This window comes from Crinia signifera, chromosome 2, assembly GCF_055691185.1.
Source record: "Crinia signifera chromosome 2, ASM5569118v1, whole genome shotgun sequence".
NCBI lineage: Eukaryota > Metazoa > Chordata > Amphibia > Anura > Myobatrachidae > Crinia > Crinia signifera.
The window spans coordinates 111662311-111682534 of record NC_139218.1 but is presented as its reverse complement, the minus strand read 5'-3'; positions in this window follow the sequence as shown (position 1 = coordinate 111682534).

Here is a 20224-nt window from a genome sequence, read left to right as displayed (position 1 = left end):
CATTGTGTGTCCGTGCAGCCTATATTACCGGTATATAGGCAAAACAGAAAGGAAGTTTAAAGAAAAAAATGGGAGCACATCGCAGTGCAATCATACAAGCACTGCTCAAGGGGAGTAGCGACCAACCAGTGGCGCGACATTTTGCCACCATCCTTTGAATAGCTTAAGATACAGAATGATTGATTGTGTCCCCCCATCTATTAGAGGGGGAGACTGTGGTATATCCAGTGCAGTAAGAATACTGATGTATATTGCCGTTGGTATCCTCCTCCAGTTTATTTACACTTGGTTACCATGGTGATCCCTTGAGCGTCCAGCCGCCAGGCCCCTTCCTGATGACGTCACCTCCCCGGCGAATGGGTGGATACACAGTTCCGTTCCCAGCACGCTGAACTCCCTGTATGTATTTCTCTATAAAGGTATGTTAAATGCTTGTTGTTTTTATATCCTGATGAAAAATGCAATACATTTGAAACGTTGATAAACGGATTACCGCCGCTGTGTGGTTATTGATTTGGATGAAAGTCGCCTGAGTGCCGCACCTATTGACTATATATATATATATATATATATATATATATATATATATATATATATATATATATATATAGTATATATTTCTCTGTAGAACTTTTCTCATATCGTTGTTCCAGGCTCTCTTGTATCTTCTTGTATCACTATGATCCATCTTTCTATTGTGTCTTCTTTTTTGTTTTTGTTATTTTTATTTTTCTGGAATCACTGAAACCAGTATAAACACTGCCTGAAGGCCATGTACATAGATTCCTTTTCTGGATTCCATTTTCTCAGAACTAACTTGGCAACTAAAATACCATGACAGCTTCTGCATGAACAGAACCACAAACAGTTATTTTATATTCAATCTGTCATCAAATTCTCATGAAAGTTTTCATTTATTTGATCTTCAATGTGTTTTTAATATATCAACATTTGTATTTTGGTATTTTTAATCACTGAGAAATTCCTTAATACTTCTGTGATGTTGTTTCCTTTGCTTGGTCAAATACAAATCTTGTTTTGTTGCAAATAATTGTGAAATGATTCCATCTTTCCCAATATGTAAAGCAGTAAATCCATTCTACATATAAAATGCAATGTCTAGCCACTACATTATTAAAGTGGATTGCCACTCAAAGCTGAAACTTGAGTTTATGGCAGACTGTTAAAATTTATACCCAACTATAATTTTAAAACTGGTAGCAAATAAGAAATATATCAGCACAGCAGCACAAAGTATTTCAGAAGATATTTTGTGGATGTTAGTTACTAGTCCACTTATGGGGTTATGATAATAAGGACTGGGTGTTAAGTGACAGGAGGTAGTGTTCATTCTAGCACCCACCATCTTTGAAAACCCATGCAGTTCCTGCTCTCTGCCTGGAATGTCGCTGTCTGCTGTGGTATTTCTAGCACAGGTCTTGTTTGCATATGAGTGCATATATACAGACCACACTGTGCTAGAAGTACTACAGCAGACAGCGACACCCCAGGCAGGGAAGAGGAACTGCATGGGTTTTCAAAGATGGCGAGTGCTACAATGAACACTAAGGGGGTATCTAGTTGATAGGTCTAGTTGAGAGTCTAGGTCAACATGAAGTGGTCGACATTGATAAAATGCCAATATGCAAAATGTGGCCATAGACAAAAGAGCAACATGCAAAAGTTCAACACTTAACAAGGGTCGACAAAAGCAAGCGCTCAACATGAAAAGGTCGGCATAAGTTGTCATGTTTTTCCCCAACTTTGCACTTTTCATACTTTGACATCCACATGGATTCCCATTGGCAGAGCCAGCTTTAGACCTCATTGGGCCCTAGACAAGATACCATTTTAAGGCCCTCCTCCCTCCAACAATACATAGAACTATAGGAACAACACTGTTACATCAGGCCCATATCACGCTGTTAAAACAATTTATGGTTACAAGGATCTCCAGCCACACAGCACAGGGCGAGGGGGACAGTATGTGGCTATATTAATATGCGGTTAATGAGGAATGGACAAATGTATTAATTTACAAGAGTTTTTTAACTATATTTTTAATTAAGATTTTGAATGGTGGAGGCACTAAAGAACGGATAAAGGATAACAAAAACAGCATACATTCCAACCAGACATTGGTGATCAACTCTCCGACTAGCAACCCATCCATTCAGGTGGTGTAACCTACCTCCCATCTAGTACGACGGGCTCAAGACATGTTACAATATCAGGAGAGTGCACCCACTAAATGACTAAAACTCAACTTATAGACAAGCGACCATTCTTTACCGTTGCACAACCACAGTTACTCACAAAATACAGGGAAGGGAGGGCAGGGAAACTGCACAAAGAGGACTCCTACCCTATTCTCCAGAAGTTTATTTACCCAAACTCCTCACTTCTTGCTACATTTAGATTATTCTCCTACCTTGACCTTAAAGGAGCACTACCAACACCAACAAATAAAGTGGTAACACCTCCAGAACCCTTTTGTGGTTTAATGTCACCTCAGTGCTTAATCAGCCTTCGGTTTTTCATATACTGACACAGTTAATAAATGCAGCTTAAAGCATTTTACAGTGTCGCCAGTATAACTGTTACCATGCTGAGCTACCATGTACCTCCTTGGGGTTCCTCTTTGTAAGTTTGCGCTTAACACGTGACTATATGACCAAATGTACGGTAGTTTCAAAGGTACAGTACCTAAATGTTTAAACATCAAAGGCTGCCAGGGCTGGATGAAACTTTTATCTCCACAGCATGTATGGAATGTTAAACAGAAGGCCTATAGTAATTAGTTCATTCATGTATATTTTAGCCAAGGGACAGTATATCAAGACAGAATGGCAATACTTGAGAGTGCTTTAAGTTAGAGCTTTGTACATTGCATATGCATTGAGTGTTGCGGAAAGGAACGGTCTATAATGTTTATATATTATGTTAGGGAATATAAATGATTTTATTTTTTATTGTTTTTTCACCCTTAAAAATAAATTATATAACCAGACCTTTCTCAAAGTATAGCAAATATTGGGGCTATGCTTATGTGATCCAACCCGCATTATGCCTGATAGTGGTGTTCTATGCTTGCAAAGGACCTGGTGTGCATGTGCGCAGATTGGGTCCTGCAATCACAGTGTAGAACAGCAAACACCTCTGCTTGATTGACAGGCAGAGGTGTTTGCTGTTGGGGCTGGTGCAGCCGGCGTTTATGGAAATGGAGATTCGTCATTCCCATTATTTGGAAGCAGTTGTGCCAACTACTGAACTTGACCTCACAAGCCTATGTAAGGTTACACTTACTCAACCGATGTTTGCGATGTTCCAATAAGCTGCAAAGGCATTGCAGTTGGAAGCGATTGAAAATGCAAGCAGGGGGTGCTATGTGTCCCCTCTTTCATTTAATTTGCTTAAGGGTCACATATGAAAAGCTGCTTTGAGCAGCTTATTATACTGTGTGTTATCCAAGCTGAATCAGGCCTATAAAACTGCAGCGCTGCACAGGAGCAATACATTAGAGGGTAATGGTATTGATTCAGATAAACCACTCGGAGCAACACATTTGTCTGCATTGTACGGCCCATATATCATAATGTGCCACTCCGGGTTACAGACAACAGATTATTTTGAATTTCATTTCTTTATTGCGTTTCATTTAATAAATACAAATATCCACATAAAAAAAAAACATTTACAAACATTTAAGTTACATTTACAAACTCACTTCACATACATACATTGCGTGGTGTTTTAATTATTCAATATTCATATATTAATATTTTAATACTGTGGAGGCTTTATAGATCTTTTTCTCTGTAAAGGCTCAGTTGATATCTTAATTTCTGGGGTAAATCAGACTTTGACCTTCTTTTCGGAACAGACTAGATATATAAATAGATTCTATTTCTTTTCCCCTTCTATCCCTTCCTTCCCTTCCCTTCCTTCTTCCCGCTCCCTTCTTCTCCTCCCTTAACACGGTTTGGTTTTGTATTTATACTTCCCTTCCTCAGGCATTTTTCTCTTTTCTTTTCCTTTTCTTTCTCTCCTCTCCTCCCTCCTTCTATATATTACCGTGATTATTTTGTGGATTGTGTCGTTTACCATATATCTTAACTCAATTCTATATTCTATGTTGTCTTAAATTTCATAATAGTGTGATTGTGTCCAGTGTTTCCACACTGCATTAAATTTACTTAACTTATTTCGTTCTTGTGCAATGTGTTTTTCTTGTTTTATTACATAATTTACCCGTGCCTTCCATACTTCAATATTTGGTGCTATATTAGACATCCATTGTCTACCCACAATAATCTTCGCAATTGATACAAGATTTATTATATATTCTTTACCATTTCTGTCAATATTGCCCCCTACTATCCCTAGTAGACAGCATTTAGTGTTCAAAGTCTCCTTTGGAATACCTGTCTCTACTATAATTGCTGTGACTTTTTCCCAAAACTGAGAAACATAGTTACACTCCCATATTAAATGAAAAAAGGTGCCAGAGATATCCAAACATTTCGGACAGGTGGAGGTAGTTCTTCCCGCGAACTTCATCATCCTTACTGGAGTCATATATGACCTATAAAGGATAAATAACTGCGTCTGCTGTATTCTAATGGAGTTTGTTGCTTTTATAACCCCCGCTTTGGCGGCTACCCATTCTACCTCAGTTATTTCCCCAACTTCATTTTCCCATTTTTCTCTCACCTTGTCCAGGTTATCCTTAAACTTATTCTCCATTAAGGTACCATATATTTTAGATACTAATTTCTTAATATTGGGAGTGTTTATCAATCTTTTAATTTCGGATTCGCCAAAACCTGCGTCTGGTATTATTACTCGTGTTTCCAATATACTTCTAAGTTGTAAATATCTAAATAGATATGTATTTGGGAGTTTATACTCTTCTTTTTATTGTTGGAATGTCTTTAGCCCATATGGTCCATAGACCTGGGAGAGAAGTGTTATGGAATAGGGATGCCATACTTCGTTTAATTGTAAAAACTTAGTATCCTTAGGGGTCAATATATCTATAATTCTAAACTCTTTATCGATCAATTTATTATCCAATGTCCGATTGGCCTCTTTCCAGACTTTTAGCGCCTGATCTATCAATGGAGGATCTCCTTGATGTTTCTTCCCCTGAATTAGTCTAAACTTGGGAGGTATGTTAGGGGTGGAGGTCTCTACTAATCTTTTTACCAGATGACTATTTTCTTCCTCTTCCCTTACCCAGGCTTTCAGATGTGCCAGCTGTCCTGCTATGTAATAGCTTCTGAAGTCAGGGAGCGCCATCCCGCCCTTAGCTCTAGGCCTCATCAGATCATTAAGTTTAATCTTGGGGCGAGCCCCGTTCCATATGAAGGAGCTTATTATACTATTTAGCTTCCTAAATAGTGGTTTAGGGAGATAAATAGGTGATTGCTGTAGTATATATAATACCTTCGGAAGCACAATCAGTTTTACCAAATTGACCCTTCCGATGGGTATCATGGGCAGCCTACTCCAGACTTTAATTTTACTTTTTAACCATTCCATCATGGGTTGCACATTTAGTTCTATAAATTCTTTCGGGTCAGCAGATATCTGTATCCCAAGATATTTAAAATTTGATACCCTCTTGAGTCGTGATGGTAATGTCTGTGAACCGCTGCTCAAGTCACCCACCGCAAGAATATTGGATTTAGTCCAATTTATTCTGAAACCTGTATAGTCTCCAAAATCTTCAATTAGATTTAATATTATTGGGAGAGTAGTACTATAATTTTTCAAAAATATTAGAAGATCATCCGCATATAATGCAATTCTCTCTGTCTGGTCTTTAACTACATAACCCAAGTCCACCGGATGTTGCCTGATCAAGCAGGCCAAGGGTTCTATCGCCAGGGCGAACAAGACAGGGGACAGCGGACATCCCTGTCTTGTCCCCCTGGCGAGACCAAATGGCAAGGAGGTCCATCCGTTCGCTGATATACGTGCAGTTGGGTTATGGTATAGTAATTGCAACCATCTAATAAAATTTGGACCAAACCCAAATGCCCTAAGTACCTCCCATAGATATGGCCACTCTATTGCGTCGAAGGCTTTTATCGCATCCAGAGACACCACCGCTCCTTGGTTCTCCCCTAAATCTTTTATCTGCAGATGCGAAAAAAGCCTTCGAATATTGATGCTAGTCTCCTTACCGGGCATAAATCCCGTCTGATCGGGGTGGATCAACCTGGCAATAAACTTATTTAGCCTATTTGCAAAGATTTTAGCAGTTACCTTTGCCTCAACCGAAATAAGCGAAATAGGCCTGTACGAGTCCATTTCCTCAGGGTCCTTCCCCGGTTTGGGGATTAATATTATTTTCGCTTCGGTCATGGATTTTGGGATAGTCCCCCTATCAAACCCTTCAGTAAGTGTCTGAAGTAATAAGGGTGCTAGTGTTTCAGAATATTTTTTATACGTCTCCGCTGGTAGGCCATCAAGACCTGGCGCTTTCCCTGAGGGCATCGATTTAATCGCCTCTATAATTTCCTCCATTAACAAAGGTGCCTCCAGCTCGTTTTTACTGTTTTCATCTAGTTTAGGGAGGTTGATTTTATTAAGAAAGTGTTTTATACTATCTCCGTCATGTTGTATTTTACTGGAATATAGATCTTTAAAGTAATCTACAAAAGCTTCTCCTATTTGATGGGGTGTATGGACTATATTATTGGCCTGATTTTTTATTTTTAGTATTGTGTTGGGGGGCTTTTCGCATTTAGCTAAATATGCCAAATACTTCCCTGAACGATCCTCATTTTGATATTTTAACTTAGCTCTGTGTTTCATAATGGTCTGGTTAACCAATTCAATGGCCTTCATCCAATTGTCTTTAGCCTCCTGCCACTCAGTATATGCAAACTCCGAATTATTTATACAATATACTTTTTCTTTTTCAATGTACTTTTTTTCCAGATGAGCTATACTCTCTCTACTTTTCCTTTTTTTCCTCAGCTATTCTTTTCCGTAGCGTACCTCTGATGTAAGCCTTCAAAGCATCCCATACCACAGTGATCTCCACTGAACCCACATTGATATCCCAGAAGTCTCGCCATTGGGACGCAAGATCATTATTTTGGTCTATTTTGTGCAACCAATTGGGGTTAAACCTCCAAAAGCTCTGACCCAGTTCACTGCCGGTGTCAAATTCCATATATATCGGGGAATGGTCCGATATACCTCGGACCTTATACTCTATCTTGCGGACCTTTGGGGCAAACTCCTTGGATACCAATATCAAATCTATCCTTGATAGGGTTATATGCGATGCTGAAAAACATGAAAATTGTTTATTGTCTGGATTACGCAGACGCCACGGATCAATCCACCCAATGTTTTCAATATACCTGTCAAATCCCTGATTACTTCTACCTCCTCCCGTTCCCTCATGGTTCTGCCTGTCTATCTGGGGGTTCAGGACATTATTAAAATCCCCAAGACACAGTACCGGTACATCTGGCACAGCGGTCATAAATTCTATGGCCTTATTTAGGACCTTGAAAGAAAAAGGTGGTGGCACATATACTGCTAGAATCAGCATTTGTACTGAGTTAATCAGGCAATCTATAAAGACATAACACCCATATGGATCACTAAGAGCTCTATTACAGGAGAAGGCCGTTGATTTTCGGATTAAGACCGATACTCCCCTAGACGTTGAAGTAAAGGGTGCGTGGTATGCGTGACCTATCCAGGTTTTTTTTAGGGCCTGTAGCTTGTTTTTAACTAGATGTGTTTCAGATAAACACATAATATCTACTCCATAATTTTTCAATTGGTTCATTACAAGAGATCGCTTAACCCCATCGTTTAAGCCTCGTGTATTCCATGCGAGAATTTTAACCATTTCTTACAGATTGGTATATATTCCCCAACTGCTGTATCTTACCTCTACCCTTATAATGAACCAATATTTCACAATTTAAGCCTCCACATTTTTCAAAGACCACGCTTTTAAAACAAACATTACATATAACAAATACAAATACCAAAACACCCATCCCCCCCTCCCCCCTTCCCCCCCACCCTATATACCAGTTCTCCCAAGTTGAGTATACTTAATCCCAATCCCTGTATTCTTTTCCTTTAGGGGCTAGACTATTCCTGACCACCAACGGGCGGTGAGCCCCCTGGTGACTTTTTAATCAGTCATTGTCCCACTGCCTTCCATCTGATGTTTTCCCGGAGCCCATTTATCGATCCAGCTTGCTGCATCCTTTGGGTTTGTGAAAAATACTGTTTCTCCCCCCGCCACCACCCTCAACTTTGCAGGATATAACATGGAGTAGGAAAGACCTTTTTCCCTTAATCTTCTTTTGATTTCTATATACAGATGGGTCTTGTCCCATCTTTGCAGGGGATGGCGCTGGCGTCGCCAGCCGCCATCCCCCGCCAGCGCCATGGCGACGGTGAGAAGCGGACGCGCGCGCACGAGAGGCGCGCGCGTCCCCTTCCGACGGCGCTTCGATGCGTTCCCCCGGGTCCCCGCCGGCTTGCCGGCGGTAACCCGGGGTCCCCGCCGCCTGCCCGCACCCCCCACTAACCCCCCTAGCCCTGTCCGTCTCCCTGAGGCGAAGACGGACAGGGTTTCCGTCGCGCTAGCGACGGAGACTGAGACGCGCGTGCGCGTGAGACGCACGCGCGTCTCAGTCTCCTCGCTGGCGAGGCTGCTGGCGGGTCGCCAGCGCGTACGTTCTGGCGACCCGCCAGCAAGGATGGCAAAAGACCCATCTGTATCTCGCTCTCTCCTTCTGTGTCTCGGCTGGGTAGTCAGGAAAGATTGATATTTTAGCCCCATTATGCAATATTGGGCTTTTTACTCTGGCCATTCTGATTATGGCATCACGATCCTGGTAATGTAGCATCTTTATAATCATTGTTCTCGGGGGTGCCCCCGGAGGGAGAGGTCTGAAGGGCACTCTGTGTGCGCGTTCTATTGAAAAAAACTTCGAGAATGTTTCACCATCGAATCTTTCACGTAGCCATTGCTCCATGTATTTTATCGTGTCCCCTCCTTCCTCCTTCTCGGGCAATCCCACTATCCTTAGATTATTCCTCCGACTCCTCCCCTCGAGATCGGATATTTTATTTTTCATCTCTTTCATTTGGGCATTTAGTTTATCAACTTTCGCCACTATTATGTTATTACCGTCCTCTATTTGTGAGACCCGGGACTCTGTCTCTTTTTGTTGTTCTTTAACTAATTTAATGTCCTGTCTCATATTTGCCACATCAGTTTGGATGTCTCAAATTTTTTCCATAAGTCTCTGTTCAGAGCCTGTTATCGCCTCCATTAGCTGTTGTAGGGTGACATCTTGTGTTTCTGGAGGGGTACTACCCTTTACTGGTGTTGACATAGGGGTATTAGTTGGGGTCTGCACCTTTGAGCTGTTACTGGGTTGTGTGCGTGCGTACCTTTCCAAACGTGCCGCGGCACTTGTATTTCCAGTTTTACCCATGTTTACAGCAATAACTCTTTGCCGTGACCTTGTCCTGAACAATATTCGTCTCACAGTATGCTTGGACTAGCCTTTGATTGTGCTTAGTGTGCAGGGCAGATATATCCACTTGTGCCTTCGTTATCTCTATACTGCATGCGACACTGGTCCCTGTATATAATAAACAGTCACTGCATACAGATAAAGAGTTGGCTTGTATTACCTGTTGTCGCTGTTTCCTAACAGGTTATCAGGGAGACTGGAGGTTACAGTTGGTCTGATCGACAGTTTAATTGTCCCCACACGTATATTCAACTGTCTGTATGCAGGTGTTCAGCTCAGCAATGGTCTGAGGCTTTACTGCTGCTGGGGCACGCTGGCATCCACCAAGACAATCTTTCCCACTGCTTCACTGGCCGCAGACCACCAAGGCAATCTTCTCCACCGCTTCACTGTCCACACGCCACCAAGGCAATCCTTTACACCTCTTCACTGGCCGCACACACACCTCCCCAGGACAGATGGCTCTCCCCCAACTTGCACAAAACTCACTGTGCTGTCTGTTAGCCTCCGATTGTTACTGGGACCGGACCCGCAGCCCCTCACTTCAGCTATAGGATCTACCACCAGTCCGTCTGTTTTGCGGGAGGCTTACACCGACACAGTCACTCCGGTGCCGCGCGGCTTCTCCGCCGACGTCACCACCCGTCACTGCCCGGCGACACATTTCCACCTTCAGAGGGTGCCGCGTCACCGCCGCTGCGCCCAGGGATCTCTCCTCTGTCCGGTCTCCGGCAATCACCACACGCGCTGCGGCGTGTAAGGAAGGTCAGTTCCCACTCAAGCGGTTTAGCGGGGCAGCGGGGACAGCTCTTTTGGTTTGCCGAATTACTGTGCCGCTACAGTAATCACCACACGCGCAGCGGCATGTCAGGAAGTTCAGTTCCCACTCAATCGGTTTAGCGGGGCAGCGGGGACAGCTCTTTTGGTTTGCCGAATTACTGCACCAATACACGGGCTCTTGGAACTCTCAGCTCTCGGCAGCCTTGTTTGCTCTCAGGATTTTTTCCAGGGAGCTCACCTCGCTACACCTCCTCACTCCCGCCCTGCCGTGGCCACGCCCCGACAACAGATTATTTGACAACAGATTATTTGATGTAAAAACAAATGTGTATTACTGTGGGAACTAAGAAATTGGAGTTACTCTGTCCTGCTGTGAAGTGACTTGTGAAGTGACTTGTGAGTTGGAAACTGAAGCAGGTGAGTTAGAATACTGAAAAAGGTGAGTTTGAACACAGTCTAAATTTTCATATTCTATTTTATTGTGATATACTCTATTCATCTTATTTCTATCCTATTGTAACCTGTTGCTCAATTTTGACATTTAATTCATTTTATCTATATTTTTCCAACATTGTATTTAATTTTACTCATTCACGGTTATTCTCTCTTATCTTTGCCACACATTTATTGCACTCTGTTTCCCTTTTCACGCCTGCTCACATCTGCCTCGCTTCTTTCCTTCTCTGTTCCTTTCATCCTCTCGCTTGTTGTTGTTTCATACTTAATTGGATTACTCAATCAACCTGATTTTACCCAGTTGTCTCCTCCCTGACAGTTGTTCCTTGCCTGTTACCTTCTCTCCTCTTTCATATCCCAAGCTCTCTCACTCTGTTTTCTACCACATCCTCGCAAATCTACTACAGACGCTGTCTGTCTTCCCAAATCCCTGCTCTCTGTCTGCTTTCACTAAGCTACCCTCTCACCTCTGGTCCTCATGGCTGTTAATCTCTCAACTTCACTTTCTCCTACCGCTCCTCCCCCCCTCCCATCCCATACCTATCCTGACCACTCGCCCCCGCACCCCCACCCTCCCAACCACCCCCCCTCACTTCTGCAATCCCCAAAACCTTATCCACATAAATACACAACCCAACCCCCTCTTTCCTGTGCCCTATGGAACGCAAGATCCATCTGCAACAAACTTCCTGCCATCCATGACCTATTCATCTCTAGCGCATTCCACCTCCTTGCTATCACCGAGACCTGGCTCTCCACCTCTGATTCTGTCTCTCCAGCTGCTCTCTCCCACGGTGGCCTCTTTTTCTCTCACACCCCCAGGCCTGACGGTCGCCAAGGTGGCGGCGTGGGTTTTCTCCTCTCAGCCTCATGCACCTACAGTGTCATTCACCCTGAACCCTCTCTCCTTTTCTCCTCCTTTGAGTCTCACTCCATCCGTCTGTACTACCCCTACCACCTCAGTGTCGCTGCAATCTACTGCCCCCCCTGGCCCTATCTCCCAATTTTTTGACAACTTCACCACCTGGCTTCCACACTTCCTCTCCTCTGACCTGCCATCTGTCAATCTTGGTGACTTTAACATCCCCTTGGATAACCCTGCTGATCCTGGCACCTCCAAACTCCTCTCTCTCTGCTCCACTCTTGGCCTATATCAGTGGACTACCTCTCCCACCCACATCCAAGGACACTCCTTCGATCTCGTCTTCTCTCGCCCTTGTTCCCTTACTGACTACACTATCTCGGCTTTTCCTCTTTCTGACCATCACCTCATCTCTTTCTCCCTCACTGCCTCCCCCTCTCCCACCCCTCCTCCCAAGTGCATTGTCTCACAGCATAACGTCAACACACTTTATCTTGCTGACTTCTCAAACACGCTGTGTCTTCTTCTCGTCCCAATCGCCGTCATGCCCTGCCCGAACCTCGCCACCTTCCTCTATAATGACACCCTATCTTCGACATTGGGCTCTGCCTGCCCTCCCTCCTCTATCCCCCTTCGATGCTCCAACCCCCAACCGTGGCACACGCCTATCACCCAATTCCTTAAAAAGTGCTCTCGCACTGCTGAGCGCTTCTGGAAGAAATCACGCTCGCTCGCGGAATATCTCCATTTCAAATTCATTCTTTTCTCCTTCAGCTCTGCCCTTGCTCTGGCCAAGGAATCCTACTTTAAGTCCCTCATCCTTTCCCAATCATCCAACCCCCGCAGGCTCTTCGTCACCTTCAACTCCTTGCTCTCCCCCCTCCTCCAGCTCTTCCATCCTCCATCGTAGCCGCTGATTTTGCTACCTACTTTTCAAGCAAAATCTCCTCTTTCAGGACTGCCATCACTGCTGCCATGACCTCACCCTCTCCCTCCTCCCCTCCTACATCTCCACTCCCCTCCTTCCCACCCCTGTCCTCATTTTACCCCACTACTGCCGCTGAAGTCCACTCTATCTTTCAATCTACTTCTCCCTCCACCTGCCCGCTCGATCCTATCCCTTCCAATATTATCCATCGTCTCAGTCCGTCAGTCTGCTCTCACCTGGCTCACCTCTTTAATTTTTCCCTATCCTCCGGGATCTTCCCTACCTCCTTCAAACACGCTCTTGTCTCCCCAATTCTCAAAAAAAAAAAAAAATCTGGACCCCAACTCTTCATCCAACTACAGGCCCATCTCCCTCCTCCCTTTTGCCTCCAAGCTCCTAGAACTTCTGACCTATAATCGTCTCCTAAGCCACCTTACTGCTAATCCATTCTAGACCCCCTCCAATCAGGGTTCCACCCTTTACATATAACTGAAACTGCCCTGACCAAATTCACTAACGATCTACTATCGGCTAAATCCAAAGGCCTCTTCTCTATCCTCATCCAGCTTGATCTGTCAGCTGCCTTTAACACTGTTGACCACCCTCTCCTGCTCAACACCCTCCACTCCTTTGGCATCACTGGCACGGTCTTCTCCTGGTTCACCTCATACCTCTCAGATTGCTCCTTCTCTGTCTCCAGTACTGCGCGTGTGGCCAGCTTCTATGGGCTGCTTCGCCAACAGCCCATAGTAGGAATCTTGGTCCCGGCGCCTGTACAATATAAATGACAGGCACCGGGACCAGTGCATCCGCAGTACCAATATAGGTACATGCAATTGCCGATTTTGCACGGCAGCCCGCAGAAAGGCGTCCTGGAGGGAGGGAACACCTTCCAATGGGACTGCCTTGGTGACTGGCATGTCAGACTTCCAATAGGAAGTCACTGGCAGTCACAGTGAAGCAGTGCAGTCTCACAGACTGCATCTGGCTTCACTACAGTGGCGGATTTTACCACCACTGAGCTGCACCGTGGCTGCTCATCCTTGTTTGGCGTGCCAATGCTGAATCCACAAAGTGGAATTGCTATGCCGCGCCATCGCTGCTTAATGTGTTTCTATGAGCCATGGGAGTGCAATAGGCGCACACATGTGGCGAAGATCCGCAGATATATGTATATATAAGAGAAACAAACCTGCATTCTCACCCACAAGGAGCCACTTGCTGGGGTGCATACAGAAACACTGGTATAATGCCAATGTTCCAATAACACAATGTAATGATCCCCAGATGGGGAAAGAAATAGCACTTGCCAGACTTTGCAAAAAAATTCTGAATTTACCTGATATACTGTATTCAGATTTGCCCTTGTTGCCGATGTTTCGGTTCAATATGGACATTACTCAAGGCAGGCAATAGAATCAAATACAGGAAACAGGAGCCACAACAGGGAACAGGAACATGTTTCTGTTCCCTATTGTGGCTCCTGTTTCCTGTATTTAATACATTTATAATAAATTTATATTGCTGCAAAGCATTCTCTATATACATAACAAAGTTAATTAATAAACAAATTAAATATGCATACAATTTAAAGAATTGTGAAATTTTGAGTGTATATATATAAGTTATAGGTGATTTCATGTAGTGTCTGTAAAAAAGGAAAGATAAACTCCAATGAAATAAATTCTTAGGAGTTTATTAAATATAAAAATAGATAAAAAATAAGTAGCTTACATACATGAATGCAAAGTGCTGGTGCCTGTATTAGAGGCCGCTCTACGCGTTTCATCACGCCTTAAAGGATTGGCTGGACTTCATCAGGAGGATATAACATTATCTTTTACAGGTTGAGTATCCCTTTTCATATATCCGTTATCCAAATTATTCTGAAAATGTACTTTTTTTTTCTAAAAACCTACTGGGGACATCTGTAACTGGCACTACTGGGGAAATCTGTAACTGGCACTACCGGGGACAACTGTAACCGAAACTGCTGGAGACATGATATGTAACTGACACTAAATACTGTATGTGCAAGAAAATGATTGCTTGGCATTCAAATTCAGTGTCTAAGTTTAAAGCCTTGTTTCATGCACAAGTAAAATATATCTGTGTGTATTTCATGTGTTTAATGTGCTTATACAACATAAATGCAAGATACCTCAGGATACCAAACTCTAATATAAAAATATTCCAAAATACGGAATAACCCGTTATCCAAAATGCTTCTAGTCCCGAACATTTTGCATAAGGGATACTTAACCTGTATTTATAGTGCCACAAGGGATCTGCAGGATAAGTACAGGGTAAAAAAATATATCTGCAGATGATACTGAAATAAGTACAAGGGCGCTTTAAAAGGGATTAGTTGCCATCAAAGGAAGTATGGAGATGGTTTGAATAAAAGAAGGACGGCACGTGAGAGCTTACTGCGAGTCATAGAGATATACTGCACTGCTCATAAAAGTATAACTCTATTTACTTTACCAGCATTGATAAAAAAAATTCTTTAATCACTTCATTATTTTCTTAGCACTTTCCTGTATGATTGAATAGTGATGCCAGAATGAACGTTTTGTGTTACTTCACAAAAACACTTCTACATATCAGTAAGTTCGTTTTTACAGTGACGCGTTCCATCCTCACAGCTATCTCTTTGTAACATATCTGTACTGAAAAATGTTAGAACAGAAACTTCAAAGATCTAGGAAATGTTTTAAATATCTTGACATGTTAATGAAGAACATCTTCTCCAAAGGGAGTGGGAAGCAGTCAGCATAAAGGTTTGTAGCATGCTCCAGCAGAAATGGGAGGCTTTTGTAAGCAAATCTGCCATTTTATCTTTCACTGTGCGGACTGTATATATGCAGAGTTGTATGTATCTCTATGACTATGCTGCCACTCATTGCCATAACTGGAAATGTTGGCGTCCTGTGACAGAAAGGGAATTGACACAGATACAGTGCATATCAGACACAAAGCGGGCTATAGTGTGGTTTGGATACAGTGCAGGTTGGATACAGTGATGGTTGGATACAATGCAGGATACAGAGTGGGTTGGATACAGCGTGGGAAACAGAATGGGTTAGATACAGTGCAGAATACTGTGAGGGTTGGATACAGTGCAGATTAGATATAGTTTGGGATATAGTGCTGGTCAGATACAGTGCAGAATATAGAGCAGTTGGGATATAGTGTGGGTTGGATTCAGTACAGGTGGATAGAGTGTGGGTCGGATACACCAATAGCACACTTACTGTGACAAGGGGTGTCAGCAGTGCAGTGGTGCTGGTGGTGTTCTCCGATCATGGTGGTGCCAGTGCAGGAGTGCTGGCTGTGTCCGCAGTACACATGTAGGTAGTTCAAGGGTGGCAGCAGTAACCTTAGTTAGAGAGAGATGAAAGTGTCGCCAGTGATGGAGTGCCAGCGGTCTTGGCATTAAGGGGTGGGAGTTGTGTTGGCAGTGCAGTAGTGCCAGCAGTACCCCAGTATAAAGGGAGGGGCTCTGTCAGCAATGCAAAGGTGCCAGCAGTACAGGAGTGTCAGTGGAGTTGGCAGAATGGGGGTAACAGCGGCACAGTCCTAAGTGCAAGGGGGGAGGTTGGTGCTACCTTTTGTACTATCCTGCTGCTGCAGGCTACTGCATGGGGAGAGGTGCACAGTAGCAGCAGAGGTGCTGCATAACAGGGAACAGGCTGCTGCATGGCATTCAGGCAGGAGATTTGAAAAGTCCCAGTGAAATTAATAGGATACAGATAATTGGCTTACAGCCATGACATACAGTTCTCTCAGCCAGTCAGCGGCTGCCCATTGATTTCAATGGGACATTTGAAATCTCCTGCCCAACCACAGGCAGGGGCATGTGCTTGGGCAGGAGATTTCAAATGTCCCATTGGGTCCCATCAAATGTTGTAAGGACAACAGCCTGTTCCTTGTCCATCACCCTCTCTCCTGTGGCAGCCAGGTACCTTCCATTTTACAGACTAGGTATGTGTGCTAGCGGTGCACCCAAAGTTCAGATGTACTTTGGACAAGGCACCGCTGGCACAAACCTAGTTATGGCCCTGCTGCCCCTAAGTTTCATAGTGCTATTGCACCCTTGACGCAAAATCTCTAAAAATGAACAACTCTCCATAACTTGCCATTATGTCAGCATATCATCACTTAACACAACATATATATTGCCGTTGTGTGGCAAGGGACTTTTGGATTATGCGCTGTGCAAAAACATGCAATATACTCTCTAATTCAAATAATTGCATTATCTCTGCGCAATCATCTTAATTATGGTTGCTGTACAGTACAATGTGTAGGTCCAGGGCCTTGTTAAAGGTTCCAGGTGCCCTAGGCTAATACAGGAGTAGCTCCCCTGTAATGCTGCTAAACACATGTATGGCCACTCAAGGTTTTGCCATTCATACTGACGATGTGCACGTAACGAAGATTATTCAACTGACATGTAGGATCTAATGCTTGTGGTGTCTAATACTTTGGCTTTAGACTGCTCAACTGGTGCTGTAGCACAATGCACATAAAGTAATGGTCCCATCAGTAAGTTATATTGGCACAACCATCTGGAAGTCACCTTAAGGCAGTGGCAGAACTCCGGGAGGCAACGGAGGCTCCCGCCACCGGGCTCTAAGCCCTGAAGGGGCGCTTCTGCTCCTCCCAATTCCCGCCGGCTCAGGGCTGCAAGTATCCCTGAGTCCCTGTCCCCCACCGCTGATCGCAGGCAGTGGTAGACAGCCGCTGCCCACTGGCACTGCAGAGCAGTGCTGTGCTGCCAGCTGCTGTCCTGTGATATTTGAATCTGCAGCCTGCATGCCTCGATGACAGGAGGGCGAGCAGGCTGCAGGGCAGAAGCGGGCGGGAGTCCTGGAAGCCACAGACTGCAGAGGCAGTCGCACATGGTGGGATGAGGTCCGCGGCCATATCAGCACATAAGAGGTACACAATGACGGCGACATGGAGCGTTTTGACACTCATTGCAGGTTCTGCGAACCCGGCTCACATTGATCTAACCTGCGGCCAGGGACAGCGTCCTGTACTGTTGCCTAGCAATGTAGTTGGTACTGACATCAGTGGTACGCGCCTCTCCTCCGGGAGGGAACGCATGCCACACCCGGCTGTGGGGAGGATCAGAGCTGGTAAGTGTATTTATATGCTAGTGCGCCGCTTAGCGCATGTTTGTTGACAACTGTGACATATGCTTCATTTGTGATGCCATAAAAACTTTCTATTGAAGAAAGTGCCCTGGAGTGACTCAGATCATTTCTACCTACATCCACATCTAACTGAAGGCACCAGGGGCCGTTGCGTCATCTACTGTTTGGAGTGCCGGTCTGCATCCAAATTGTATATATATATATATATCTATATATATATCTATATATATATAGATATATATATATAGATATATATATATATATATATATATATATATATAGATATATATAGATATATATATATATATATATATATATATATATATATAGATATATATATAGAACACTTACCCCCCCGTAGAAGGATGAAGACCAGCACTCAGACGCAGGTAAAGGTGAAGGAAAACGTGTTTAATCCATAAGTACAGGTAATAGCAACACGGGCTGTCCCGTGTTGCTATTACCTGTACTTATGGATTAAACACGATTTCCTTCACCTTTACCTGCGTCTGAGTGCTGGTCTTCATCCTTCTACGGGGGGGTAAGTGTTCTGCATTTCTATTTTATGACCTGGCACCGACGAAAAGCTTCATCATTGGAGTGCCGTCCTGTTACCCATCTACGTAGATATATATATATATATATATATATATATATATATATAGTATCCAAAGGGTCCGGCACTCCCAATATGAAAGAGTAACTGTGGCCGATGCCTGCACATATGGTAAATGTACAGATAATGGAGGGTGCGGCACTCGGTACTGGAGAAATGAATAAATACCAACAACAGTGGTTTCGACAAAGTTTCAGTTGTATTATCACAACTTTTTTCAAGTCACATACAGAATGATACAAACAAACATACCTTTATAGTGCTTAAACACCCTTGTGCAGTGTAGGAACGGGCGGGACGTACAACCGGCAGCGGCGCCGTACAATGACGTCATCGCGCCGACCACAAAATCGTGACAACAACAAACCATCACCATGGTGACCAGCAACACTGTGGAGAGAAACATGCGATCAATGTACAAGAAAACAGTGTACAAAAAATGGAATACAAAGGCAAACTTAGGCAAAAATGGAGATATATATGCACAGTACTATACGGGCATGTAACAGTAGAAAGAAATTAGCAGTAACACGCTAATGACGGGCTTTCATTCAGCCCGCGGGGTGCTATGACATCCAATTTATGAATCCATTGAGCTTCACGTTTGCAAAGTAACAATGAGCGATTGCCGCCCCTGGTCAAAGGAGGTACAGTATCAATGATGCGGTAGCATAGGGAGTTAAGGGGATGGTTATACTCCATATATCTATATATATATATATATACACACACACAGTATATATCTCTGACACCATCCTCTCTCCCTAACATTCTCTCTCTCTCTCTCTCTCTCTCTCTCTCTCTCTCTCTCTCTCTAAAACTCTTGTTTCTCTATTTCTCCATGATTTCCTAACCTCTCATTCTCCTCATCTCTTTCTCACTCCCCCTATCTCATTCTCTCTGTCTCTATCTATGGTGAGGGGCGCACCATTTTTTTCTTGCCTCAGGGCGACATGGTCGAACTTGTGATGTTAGTGTATTAGAATGCTTAATATTTGTAGACACTCCCTTATGTGTAAGCCTGAATCTTCGGTGATGGTCCCTAGGACCAGGGGAATGCTGTCAAGTGGGTGGTCCTGAGGCAGTGTGTCTGGAGTTGGATGGGATAAAACAGCACAGCAGTGAACTCACATGTCTCTGTAGCAGATGACGAGGCGCTGACAGTAGGCACATTAAAAATGTTGCTGACACAAGTTAAAGATGATGTCACGGCAGAAATCCGTACTACTAAAATGGGGGAAGTGGTTGGTTCCCATAACGATTTGGTCGGGTCACATGCCGCATTGGAGGGTGAGGTTGCAGCCTTAAAAGATAAGCTGGCGGACATGGAGGATCGGTCACGCAAAAATAACCTTAAAATCAGGGGCATCCCTGATAACATCTCCAACAGTAGCCTTCATGATTTTGTTGTAACCATCTTTAAAAAACTCCTGCCTTCGGCCTCATCCTCTGACCTGCTCCTGGACCGGATACACAGACTCCCGAAGTTGAGGAACGCACCTGAGGGGGTACCCAGAGATGTCCTTATGAGGGTACATTTCTTCCACATCAAAGAAGCGCTACTAAAGGCCACCAGACCTACTTCTGACACTGCTGAGGCACTGGAATCATACCAGCTGTTTGGTGACTTGTCTCAGGCATCCCTCGCCAAACGGCGATCTCTTTAACCTGACACCACAGCCAGAGGCGTAACTACTTTTTTTGCGCCCCCCCTGCCGGACATTTCGGGCGCCCCCCCCCCCGAAATATTAACCCCCTCCTTACCCGTCCCCATTGCCGCCGGCGCTTCTGCCTCTAACCCGACATGTAGATCTGTGTCGGGTGACGGGCGGTCCCCGGCTCCGGCTGCAGTGCTAATATAATAACAGACACTCGGAAAAT